We start from the raw sequence: 13,760 nt of genomic DNA, 5'->3' as shown, positions 1-13,760 counted from the left end.
ACTGTAAGTACAACAAACTTTTATCTACCCACCTCCATAACCAGCACTCCTCAAACATTCCAGTAGATTCCCCTGGCCCCTGGAACTGCTCGGATGCCATTAGCCATGTGGCTGGTGCAGCTGCCACCCCCATGCTGATTGATGATGTCACTTCCGCCCCCATCATGGCCACTTTCACCCCTCACAATTCCTCATGCACCACACGTGACATCACTTCCGCCCCTCACATCATCGCTGATGTCACACGCTCAGTGACATCCGCCCCCCACTGCTGTGTTTGCCACCACTTCTGCCCCCACCAATGTCACTCACCTGCATTCTGCTGACACGCCTCCCACAGACCCCACTGTCATCATCCCCGTCCCCCCAGAACCTTGAGGGGAACACCACCCCTGCTCATGACTCCACCCCCATTCCCCCACCACCAGACCCACTCCAGTTACAGGCTCCACCCCCACTCCCAGCTCCACACCCACACCACATCCTAGCTCCCAGCCCTGCCGAGTTTTCACCATCCCTCCAGATGAACAATCAGTCCTCAGCAAAGGACTCACCTTCATCCCCCTCCGTCCACGCATCAATGAATTTAATACATGCCATGACGTCGAACACTTCTTCCACTGCCTCCGCCTCCGAGCTTACTTTCACAATCAGGACACCCACCCACCTTCCGAGGACCCCTTCGCCCGCCTCCAACACATTGCATCCACCTGGACACCCCGCGCTGGCCTATTACCCGCTCTTGACCTCCTCATTTCCAACTGCCGTCAGGATATTAACCACCTCAACCTGTCTACCCCCCCAACCACTCCAACCTCTCACCCTCACAACACGCAGCCCTCCAATCCCTCTGCTCCAATCCCGACCTCACCATCAAGCCAGCAGATAAAGGGGGCGCAGTGGTAATCTGGTGCACTGGCCTCTACACTGCTGAAGCCAAACGCCAACTCGAGGACACCTCTTCCGACCAGACCCTCGACCATGACCCCACCCCCCCATCACCAAACCATCATCTCCCAGACCATACACACCTCATCACCTCAGGAGATCTTCCACCCACAGCTTCCAATCTCATAGCCCGGGAACCCCGCACTGTCCGGTTCTACCTACTTCCCAAGATCCACAAGCCTGACCACCCTGGCCGACCCATTGTCTCAGCATGCTCCTGCCCCACTGAACTCATTTCTACCTACCTCGACACTGTCCTATCCCCCCTAGTCCAGGAACTCCCCACATACGTTCAAGACACCAGCCACGCCCTCCACCTCCTCCAAGATTCCCGTTTCTCCGGCCCCCAACGCTTCAACTTACCCCATGGATATCCAATCCCTCTACACCTCCATCCACCATGACCAGGGCCTCCAAGCCCTCCATTTCTTCCTCTCCTAACGTCCAAACAGTACCCTTCCACCGACACTCTCATTCGTTTGGCCAAACTGGTCCTCACCCATAACAGTTTCTCCTTCGAATCCTCCCACTTCCTCCTGACCAAAGGGGTAGCCATGGGCACACGTATGGGCCCCAGCTATGCCTGTCTCTTTGTTGGCTACGTAGAAGAGTCGATCTTCCGTAATTACACCGACATCACTCCCCACCTCTTCCTCCGCTACATTGATGACTGCATTGGCGCCACCTTGTGCTCTCGCGAGGAGGTTGAGCAATTCATCAACTTCACCGACACATTCCACCCTGACCTTAAATTTACCTGGACCATCTCTGACACCTCCCTCCCCTTCCTAGACCGACTTGATACCGACATTTTTTACAAACCCACCGACTCCCACAGCTACCTGGATTACACCTCTTCCCACCCTACCTCCTGCAAAAATGCCATCCCGTATTCCCAATTCCTCAGCCTCCGCCGTATCTGCTCCCAGGAGGACCAGTTCCACCACAGAACACACCAGATGGCCTCCTTCTTTAGAGACCGCAATTTCCCTTCCCACGTGGTTAAAGATGCCATCCAACGCATCTCGTCCACATCCCGTACCTCCGCCCTCAGACCCCACCCCTCCAAACGTAACAAGGACAGAACGCCCCTGGTGCTCACCTTCCACCCCTACCAACCTTCACATAAACCAAATCATCCACCGACATTTCCGCCACCTCCAAACAGACCCCACCACCAGGGATATATTTCCCTCCCCACCCCTTTCCACCTTCCGCAAAGACCGTTCCCTCCGTGACTACCTGGTCAGATCCACGCCCTCCTTCAACCCAGCCTCCCATCCTGGCACCTTCCCCTGCCACTGCAGAAATTGCAAAACCTGCGCCCACACCTCCTCCCTCACCTCCATCCAAGGCCCTAAAGGAGCCTTCCACATCCATCAAAGTTTTACCTGCACATCCACTAATATCATTTATTGTATCCATTGCTCCCGATGCGGTCTCCTCTACATTGGGGAGAGTGGACGCCTCCTAGCAGAGCGTTTTAGGGAACATCTCCGGAACACCCGCACCAATCAACCACACTGCCCCGTGGCCCAACATTTCAACTCCCTCTCCCACTCTGCCAAGGACATGGAGATCCTGGGCCTCCTTCACCACCGCTCCCTCACCACCAGATGCCTGGAGGAAGAACGCCTCATCTTCTGCCTTGGAACACTTCAAGCCCAGGGCATCGATGTGGACTTCAACAGTTTCTTCATTTCCCCTTCCCCCACATCACCCTAGTTTCAAACTTCCAGCTCAGCACTGTTCCCATGACTTGTCCTACCTGCCTATCTTCTTTTCCACCTATCCACTCCACCAACCCCCCGACCCCGACCTATCACCTTCATCCCCTCCCCCACTCACCTGTTGTACTCTATGCTACTTTCTCCCCACCCCCACCCTCCCATTACTTATCTCTCCACCCTTCAGGCTCTCTGCCTGTATTCCTGATGAAGGGTTTTTGCCCGAAACGTCGATTTTACTGCGCCTCGGATGCTGCCTGAACTACTGTGCTCTTCCAGCACCATTAATCCCGAATCCGGTTTCCAGGATCTGCAGTTATTGTTTTTACCTAATAAAGGAAGTTAGTCTCATAGAATGTAGAATATTACAGCACAGTATAGGCCCTTTATGGAACTGTTCAGCTAATTAAAGAAGTTAGACCAATACAACATAGAGGAGAAACTGAGGATTGCAGATGCTGGATATCAGAGCAGAAAATGTGTTGCTGGAAAAGCGCAGCAGGTCAGACAGCATCCAAGGAACAGGAGAATCGATGTTTCGGGCATAAGCTCTTCTTCAGAAATCTCATTCCTGAAGAAGGGCTTATGCCCGAAACGTCGATTCTCCTGTTCCTTGGATGCTGCCTGACCTGCTGCGCTTTTCCAGCAACACATTTTCAGCTCTAATACAACATAGAACATGACAGTGCAGTACAAGCCCTTTATGGAACCGCTCGGCTAACAAAGGAAGTTAGAGTAATAGAACATAGAACATCACAGCGCAGTACAGGCCCTTTATACAACCGCTTGGCTAATAACGGAAGTTAGACTCAAAGAATGTAGAGCCTTACAGCGCAGTACAGGCCCTTTATGGAACTCCTCAGCTAATAAATGAAGTTAGACTAATACAACATATAACGTAACATCACTTCATGGAATTGTTTGACTAATAAATGAAGTTTGACTCATAGAACACAGCACATTACAGCGCAGTACAGTGGCACAGTGGTTAGCACTGCTGACTCACAGCTCCAGAGACCCGGGTTCAATTCCTGCCTCAGGTGACTGACTGTGTGGAGTTTGCTCATTCTCCCCGTGTCTGCGTGGATTTCCTCTGGGTGCTCCGGTTTCCTCCCACAGTCCAAAAATGTGCAGGCTAGGTGAATTGGCCATGCTAAATTGCCTGTAGTGTTAGGGGAATGGGTCTGGGTGGATTGCGCATTGGCAGGTTGGTGTGGACTTGTTGGGCTGAAGGGCCTGTTTCCACAATGTAAGTAATTTAATCTTTATGGAATCGCTCAGCTAATAACGGAGTTAGACTCATCATACAAACAGCATTACTGCGCAGTATCGGCCCTTTATGGAACCACTCGGCTAATAGTGGACATTAGAATAATACATCATAGAACAATCCAGCGCAGTACAGAGCTTTATGGAACAGCTCAGCTAATAAAAGAATTTAGACTCATAGAACATAGACCATGGCAGCGCAGTACAGGCCCTTTATAGAACTGCTCGGCTGATAAAGAATGGTAGACTCGTAGGAAACATTACATTATAGTGCAACACAGTCCCTTTATGGAACTGCTCGGCTAATAAACAAAGTTAGACCACTACAACATATCACATGACAGTGCAGTACAGGCCCTTTATGGAACCGCTCCACTAACAATAAAAGTTAAACTAATACAACGTTGCACATTGTAGCGCAGTGCAGGCCCTTTATGGAACTGCTAGGCTCGTAAAGGACATTAGACTAATACAAAATAGACTATTACAGCACAGTACACGCCCTATATAGAAATGCTCAGCTAGTAATGAGAGGTCCACACATAGAACATAAAACGTTACAGCGCAATACAGGCCCTTTATGGAACCACTCGTCAAATAAAGGAAGTTAGACTAATGCAACATAGAACATGGGCGGCACGGTGGCACAGTGGTTAGCACTGCTGCCTCACAGCGCCAGCGACCCGGGTTCAATTCCCGCCTCAGGCGACTGACTGTGTGGAGTTTGCACGTTCTCCCCGTGTCTGCGTGGGTTTCCTCCGGGTGCTCCGGTTTCCCCCCACAGTCCAAAGATGTGCAGGTCAGGTGAATTGGCCATGCTAAAGTTGCCCGTAGTGTTAGGTAAGGGGTAAATGTAGGGGTATGGGTGGGTTGCGCTTCGGCGGGGCGGTGTGGACTTGTTGGGCCGAAGGGCCTGTTTCCACACTGTAAGTAATCTAAAAAAATTACAACACAGTACAGGCCTTTTATGGAACTGTTCGGCTAACAAAGGGCATTCGTCGAACACAGCATAGAAAATTGTAGCGCAGTACAAGCCCTTTATGGAACCGCTCATCTAATAAAGAAAGCTAGACTAATGCAACATCGACCATGACAGCGCAGTGCAGGCCCTCTATAGAACTGCTTGGCTAAAAAAGAATGTTAGACTCATGGGAACCATTACATTAGAGTGCAACACAGTCCCTTTATGGAACTGCTCGGCTAATAAACCAGTTAGACCACTACAACATAGAACATGACAGCGCAGTACAGGCCCTTTCTGGAACCACTCGGCTAATAAAGGAAGTTAGACTAATACAACATAAAACATTACAGCACAGTACAGGCCCTTTATGGAACCGCTCGGTGAATAAAGGAAGTTTGACTCATAGCACACAGTGCATTGCAGGGCAGTACAGGCGCTGCGTGGAACCACTCGTCTGATTCAGGAAGTTAGACAAATACAGCATAGAACATTACAGCGCAGTACAGCCCCTTTATGGAACCACTCGGCAAATAAAGGAAGTTGGACTAATACAACATAGAACATGACAGCACAGTACAGGCCCTTTATGGAACCGCTCGGCTAATAAAGAAATTTACACTCAAAACAGAGAACATGACAGTGCAGCACAGGCCCTTTATGGAACCGCTCATCTACTAAAGAATGTTAGACTCATAGAGCATAGAACATTACAGCACAGAAAAGGCCCTTTATGGAAACACTCGTCTAATAAAGGAAGTTAGACTAATGCAACATAGACCATGACAGTGCAGTACAGGCCTTTAATGATTCTGGATCAGTGGTGCTGGAAGAGCACAGCAATTCAGGCAGCATCCGAGGACAGGCAAAATCGACGTTTCGGGCAAAAGCCCTTCATCAGGAATAAAGGCAGAGAGCCTGAAGCGTGGAGAGATAAGCTAGAGGAGGGTGGGGGTGGGGAGAGAGTGGCATAGAGTAGAATAGGTCAGTGGGGAAGGAGATGAAGGTGATAGGTCACGGAGGAGAGGGTGGAGTGGATAGGTGGAAAAGGAGCTGGGCAGGTCGGACAAGTCCGGACAGGTCAGGGGATCGAGTTTCTGGAGGTTAGAAGCTAGGATGAGGTGGGGGAAGGGGAAATGAGGAAACTGTTGAAATCCACATTGATGCCCTGGGGTTGAAGTGTTCCGAGGCGGAAGATGAGGCGTTCTTCCTCCAGGCGTCTGGTGGTGAGGGAGCGGCGGTGGAGGAGGCCCAGCACCTCCATATCCTCGGCAGAGTGGGAGGGGGAGTTGAAATGTTGAGCCACTGGGCGATGTGGTTGAATGAACTGGTTGGTGAATACAGAATGTTAGACTCATAGACCATAGAACATTATAGCACCACACAGTCCTTTTATGGAACCGCTCGGCTAATAAAGGGCATTAGTCTAACACAACATAGAAAACTGTAGCGAAAGACAAGCCCTTTATGGAACCGCTTGTCTAATAAAGAAAGTTAGACTAATGCAATATAGACCATGACAGCGCAGTACAGGCCCTTTATAGAACTGCACGGCTAATAACGAATGTTAGACTCATGGGAAACATTACATTACAGTGCAACACAGTTGCTTTATGGAATCGCTAATAAAGGAAGTTAGACCTCGACAACACAGAAAATTGCAGCACAGTACTGGCCCTTAATGGAACCGCTCGGCTAATAACGGACATTAGACTAATGCAACATAGAACATTACAGCGCAGTACAGGCCTTTTTGTGGAACTGTTCAGCTATTAAATGAAGTTAGACACAGAACATCAGGGAGAATGAGTTGAATTGGCTGCAGACTGGGATTTGTGAACATGGGGACCTCAGGTGGAGGCTGAAATGGATCAACGTCTTGGTATTTTTGCTTGAAGATTGTTGCAAATGCTTCAGCTTTATCTTTTGCACTGATATCCTGGACTCCCCCCTAACTGAGGGTTTAGTTGTTGGAGAGCAGCCTTCTCACCCAATGGTTTAATTGTCCAACATCTTGTGGATCAGCAGAACTTAGATGTGATGCAAAACCAAAAATTACTGGTGGAATCCAGCAGGTCTGGCAGCATCAGTGGGGAGAAAGCAGAGTCTCATTGGTTGTGTGATCACTTAGCTCTGTCCGTTACTTGTTGTGTAGTTGTGTAGTTTCATCAGGTTGGAACCTCATATATTGGTTTTCAGCGCTGCTGTTTGTATGTCCTGTTGTACTCTTCATGGAACCAGTCTGAAGACTTCCTACTCATATACTCACCCAGATGTCTTTTCAATGTTGCAATTGTACCAGCTTCCACCATAGAGCCACAGGGTCATGCAGCATGGAAAGAGACCCTTCGATGCAAACAGTCCAAGCTGAACATAATCCCCAAACTAAACTAGTTCCACCCTCCTGCTACTGACCAATATCCCTCCAAACCCTTCCTATTCATGCATCCATCCATACATCCATCACCCTCTGCATGAAGGACTTGCCTCTCAGGTCGCTTTGAAATCTTTGCCCTCTCACTTTAAACCTCTGCCTTCTAGTTTTGGACTCTGGTACCCTGGGGAAGACCTTGGCCATTTACCCTCTCCATGCCCCTCATGATTTTATGAATCTCTATAAATTCATGTTTCAGCCTCTGATGCCCCAGAGTAAAAAATGTCCCAGGCTATCCAACTTCTCCCTATAACTCAAACCCTCCATTCAGATTATCAATGCAAGGTATAATTCTGATGCTGCAGATAGCTCATTGAACTCCATTTCACATCGAGATAGTGCCACACCACATGATGCAGTATCGATAAAATGTGTGGCAGGCAGTTTGGTGACAATGCCTTTGGAATGTCCCAACTCAGTCAGCAGGTGGTGCTGCCAGTTTGCCAGTTTGGCATTGTCCAGTTATTTATGCACAGCACATACTTGAGCACATTTCCACTCTCTCAGGTAGATGTCAGTGCTGTAGCTGAGCAGGAACTGCTTGCCCAGGGGTACAGCATGTTCTGGAGCACATGTCATCTGTCCCATTGCTGGGATGTTGTCAAGGCCCCAGCCTTTACCCACTAGTGTAGGCCAAGTTGGCATACCCATCAGCATAGTGAATGGGTTTAGCCTTATCTTTGCATTGATTGACTGGGCTCACCCAGTGTTGATTATTGCAGATATATGTGGATCCTCGTTCTCCTGCAATGAGTCATTCATTTGTTCACTATCATTCATGATGGGAAGTGACAGGACTGCAGGGCTTAGATCTAATATGTTGATTGCAGAATTCCTTAGTTCTGTCTGTCACATCCTGCTCATGCATGTGGTGAATGTGTTGGTGAAGAACACAGCTTGGAAGTCATTGTGAAGCAGGCGGAGAATGGTGATAGAATTCTGTGGGCACCCACATTTGAGGAAGGTATCCCATAATCCCTCACGATCCACAGAGTCAAAGTCTCGAAGATTGAAGAAGGCCATGTACAGAGGTTGCTGCTGTTCCCTGCACTCTGCTTAGATTTATCACACACTGACAATCCTGGCCATTCAGCCTCTTGATGGGCTGAAGCTACATTGAGACTCGGGAAGAGCTCTTCAGCCCCTTGGAGGACACTACTGAGGAGGAGGATTCTCATGATGACCTTACCCATGACAGACAGTGGGAAATCTCTCTGTATGGTCGGACCTGTCTTCTTTCTTGAAGTTGGTCACAATAAAAGTGTCTCTGAAATCTCCTAGCATGCTCTCTTCATTTCAGATAAGGATGGTGAGGTGGATTCATGTCAAGAATGATTCTCCACCATATTTTAGTCCTTCACTGGGGATTCCATCTGTGCTTGTTGTTGTTCTGTTGTTGGAGGTATTTTTGCCCTCAGGGTGAGTTGGAGGGTTGCTGAGATGGTGTGTGTAGTGTGTTGTAGAATGGTGTCAGGAATACTTGTGCTGAAGGCTGTGTATTGGTGGAGGTGGCCCTCAAAATGCTCTCTCCAGTGAGTGCTGACTGCCTCTCGGTCTTTGATGAGGGACTCTCTGTGATTGGCTCTTAGTGGGGTCACTCCTTGGGTACTCGGGCTGGAGATGGCTTTGAGTGCGCTGAAGAAGCCACACACCTTGTGGCTGTCAGTGAGTCACTGACTCTCCTGCTGACTCTCTCCACCCACCATGTCAAGCTTTTCAAGTGTTGCTCATTCAGGCAAATTGGAGATTATGTCATCACATTCCTGACTTGTGCCTTGCATCTACTCTGTCTATCTCTTTTAAGATTAGGAGATGCCGTTGTTGGACTGGGCTGTATAAAGTTAAAAGTCACAGAACAACAGGTTATAGTCCAACAGGTTTATTTGGAAGCATTAGCTTTTGGAACACTGCTCTTTCATCAGATGATTGTGGAGAAAAACATTTTAAGATACAGAATTTATAGCAAAAGTTTACAGTGTGATGTAACTGAAATTATATATTGAAAAAGACCTGGATAGTTTGTTAAATCTCTCATCTTTTAGAATGACCATGTTGGTTTCAGTTCCTTCATATGTAAATCACAAACCCTTTTTTAAAAGTTACATTCTCAAGTGCACTTTAACAATTGGTGTCATGTCAACCCAGATAAGGTGTTGTAGGTGTTAGCTCCGTGTAAAGGCTATCTGTACCCAGGTAGTGTATTGAAGGTGTGAGCTGCCCTGTGTGAGACTGTCTGTGCCACAATGGGCAGACTGATTCTAATCTAAAAAATGGATTTACAAAATCTCACAAGGGAGTCATGAGTGACTTTGAGAGGGTGTGTGTATGTGTTGAGTGTGAGTGTAAAGGGGTTTAATTCTGTGAGAGGGCGTGTGTGGGAGTATATGTGTGAGTGCATGAGAGAGGGTCTGAGTGTGTGTGTGCTCCATTCAATGCAATCCCACTAAGCGTTTTTGTCATTTGCAAATTTGAAAATATTATAAATGGCCCCCCCATTCAAATCATTGTGAACTGCAGGGGCCCAAGCACTAATCCTTCTGGTAACAGCTTGACAACCTAACTTGACTAGGACATGACCTTACGAAACAGCTTGAGGGACCAAATAACTCCTTGTCCGTTTATACTGGGCATTCCCAGAACCATGTGTTGATTTGCAATGAAATGCCTGGAGTACTGGATGGGTGGTTATATTAATGATCTGAGGGAAATCTTCATGTTGAGTACAGATTAAAATCAGTTGATGATTGAAACATTTCTGGACCATTGCCCAATTTCAAGGGTTTTCCAAAAACTGGTTCGATTGCTGCACATAGGTTGATTGAAGCTGTAAATAAAATCGACAGCAATTTATTCAATAGTAGATATTACATCATGAAATGGTGTTGAGAAATTGTTGTAATGACAGTACAGCTAACATTGTGAACCACTTTCTTTCTGTTCCAGATTGAAGGTGTTCAGTCGAAACACGAGGTGATGCTCCAGATACAAACTAAAAATCTGAGTGAACACTGTCCCAGTAAATGAGGAGATGAACAGTTTCGAGCTGGTGGATTAATACACTGAGTTACTGCTGATCGCTAACATACGAGATCGGACATTAATGGAAGATGAGCTGCTGGTAAGAGGCCAAGATCATGAGGTGTAGAGAGACAAACATCTCTGGAGAGACATGGAAAAAATACAATCTCATCAGTTGTTCCAGAGCAGTTTTTATCCCCCAGATAAATTACATACCTGGGACTACAAAGAACAAAGAACAAAGAAAATCTACACCTGAGAAACAGGCCCTTTGGCCCTCCAAGCATGAGCCAATCCATATCCACTCTCTCAACCTACTGCCCAATTCCTAAGCATCTGTATCCCTCTTCTCCCCACCTACTCATGTTGAGACACATCTTAAATGAATCTACCCCATGTCTGCCTCTACTACCTCTGCTGGCAACAAATTCCAGGCACCTACTACCCTCTGTGTAAAGTACTTGCCAAGTGTATTCCCCTTAAACTTTTAACCTCTCACCTTGAAAGCATGACTTCTCATTACTGAATCCTTCACCCTGGGAAAAATCTTATCTCTATCCACCTTGTCTATAACCTTCATGATTTTGTAGACCTCAATCTCCTTATTTCTAATGAAAACAATCCTAACCTACTCAACCTCTCTTCATAGCTAGCCCCTTTCATATGAGGTAACATCCTCGTAAACCTTCTATGTACCCTCTCCAAAGCGTCCACATCCTTTTGGTAATGTGGCGACCAGAACTGTACACAGTATTCTAAATGCGGCCGAACCAAAGTCTTGTACAATTTTAATGTCACCTTGCAGCTCTTATACTCAATACCCCTTCTGATGAAGGCAAGCATACTATATGCCTTCTTGACCACTCTATCCACCTGTGCAGCAACCTTCAGGGTACAATGGACCTGAACTCCCAGATCTCTCTGCTTATCAAATTTTCCCAAGGCTCTTCTGTTTACAGTATAGTTCACTGTAGGCTTTCCAAAATACATCAGCTCGCAATTGTCTGGATTGAACTCCATCTGCCACTTCTCCGCCCAACTCTCCAGTCTATCTATATTCTCCTGTATTCTTTGGCAGTCCCCTATGCTTTCTGCTACTCACCAATCTTCGTGTCATCTGCAAACTTGCTGATCATACCAACAGTGCCCTCTTCCAGACCATTTATGTATATCACAAACAACAGTGGCTCCAGCAATGATCCCTGTGCAACACCACTGGTCACCTTTCTCCATTTCAAGAAATTCCCTTCAACTACTACTCTCTGTCCCCGTTGCTCAACCAGTTCTTTATCCACCTAGCTAGAACACTCTGCACACAATGTGACTTCACTTTCTCCATGAGTTTACCATGGGGAACCTTATCAAATTCCTTTCTAAAGTCCATGTATGTAACATCCACAGCCCTTTCCTCATCTACCAACTTGGTCACTTCCTCAAAGAACTCCATTACGTTAAGAAGGCACAATCTCCCCCGCACAAAACCATGTTGCTTATCACTGATAAGCCCATTCTTTTCCAAAAATAAATACATTTTATTCTTCAGTACCTTCTCCAGCAACTTTCCCACCACTGAGGCCAGGCTCACTGGTATGGAATATCCCTACTACCCTTCTTGATCAAGGGGAATAACGTTTGCAAATCTCCAGTCGTCCGGCACTTCACCTTTGTTTAAGGATGCTCTAAAGATATATGTCACGGCCCCAGTTATTTCCTCTCTCACCTCCCTCAGCAACCTGGGATAGATCTCATCCAGTCCTGGGGATTTGTCTACCTTAATAACCTCTAGCCTACCCAATACATCTTTCCTACTTAGGTCAATGCAAGTATGGTAACAGTGATTGTGACCCAGGGATTGGAAAGACAATAATGGTACAAAAGGTTGTTTATGACTGAGCAACTGGGAAAATATAGCCAGAATTTACATTTGTTTTCAGTTTTAAATTTTGGGATTTGAACACGATTAACTGTCGTATAAACCTGAGGAACCTGATACTGGATCAGTATCCTTAATTTGGGAATGTTTTGGGAGAGCTCTGGAAGAACCCAGAGGGTTTGCTGTTTACATTCGATGGTTTGAATTAGTTCAAAGACAGCATCGATTTTTCTGACAGTCGGAGAAATACAGAACCTCAGTTCATGTGCACAGACCCTGAAAGCTGGTGTGACGTGTGTACAGTTGTGTACAGTTTAATCCAGCACAAGCTGCTCCCAGGATGTTCAGTGTTAGTGACCAGCTGTCCGACTGCATCCCATTTGTTGGAAAAGGCTGGGATCAGTGTCTGGGATGAAATCCTGGGATTTGTTGGGGATGAGCGGAAGGAATATTTTAACAGGTTTTTTGAGGAACAGACGGTGGCAGCAGCTGTTTTCAGGCACATGGAGGAGAACGAGATCCTGTACACCATGTGCTACAACCCTTCGTACTGCTGGATCCTCGGTCTGTCACTGGGTCAATTTTTCACAGAAAAAGACAGGAAACAACAGCAAGTTCCCAGGAACATCACCCAGCTCTACTCCTACTATATTTATAACATCTGCAAAACCATAGCCGAGAGATTGAAGATCCCCGTGATGTGTGACTGAAGCTTGGTGAGATGGACTTCACAGGAGCCTCTGAGAAGAAGATTGTGCTTAGGAATGGAGATTTGATCCAGTACATCCAACAATCCTCCCAGTTCCTGTCTGGATTCATGATGGAATTTTTGGCGGGAGACGATTCTGTCTACAGTGCAGTTTTACACATTCCCACATCTCACCATCCAAGAGTTTGTAGCTGCTCTGGTACAGTTCCTGACCCCAGAACCCAGGGACAACCCAAGGCTCCTCAGTGAAGCCCATCGCAAGGAAGATGGGCAGTTTGAGAGATTTCTCCATTTTGTTGCTTGTGTCTCCTCCACACTGACAACTCAGCCCTTGGAGGAGTTTCAGAGTCAATTTCTTCATCAAACAGCCTGCAAAGTGATTGGGTGAAGGAGAAGGTTAAAGAACAAATTAGAAATACAGCAAGTGAAATTGATAATCTCCCGAGAACATGGCAAAATCTGTTTGAGCCTCAGATCAAAGCACTAACTGGGTCCACATTGAGATTTCTAAAAGTCTTTAAGCTTAATGGATTGAGGACTGTGCAATGATAAGTGAGCTAAGATTGACAAGTCGCCAGGCCCGGTCCAGATTTGTCCTCGACTGTTTTGGGAAATGAGAAATGTAATTGCTTCGCCACTTGCGAAGATCTTTTCAACCTCACTCTCCACTGGAGTCGTACCTGAGTACTGGAATGAGGCAAATGTAATTCCTCTCTTCAAGAAAGGAAATAGGGATATCCCCGGCAATTACAGACCATAAGTCTCACGTCTGTCGTCTGCAAGGTGTTAGAAATGATTCTGAGGGATAGGATTTATGACCA

The 13,760-nt window shown here is 46.9% G+C and overlaps 1 pseudogene; it reads left to right on the top strand.

Moving 5' to 3' along the window:
* LOC148147685 (NACHT, LRR and PYD domains-containing protein 3-like) overlaps positions 1-13,488 on the top strand; it is a 28,505-nt pseudogene extending 15,017 nt beyond the window's left edge.
* Positions 13,489-13,760: the final 272 nt, after the last annotated feature.

This window comes from Chiloscyllium plagiosum, unplaced genomic scaffold, assembly GCF_037043375.1.
Source record: "Chiloscyllium plagiosum isolate Xiang-an unplaced genomic scaffold, Cpla_swu_hap1 HiC_scaffold_15, whole genome shotgun sequence".
Lineage (NCBI taxonomy): Eukaryota > Metazoa > Chordata > Chondrichthyes > Orectolobiformes > Hemiscylliidae > Chiloscyllium > Chiloscyllium plagiosum.
The sequence above is the reverse complement of the archived record's forward strand: the minus strand, read 5'-3'. Positions and strand labels throughout refer to the sequence as shown.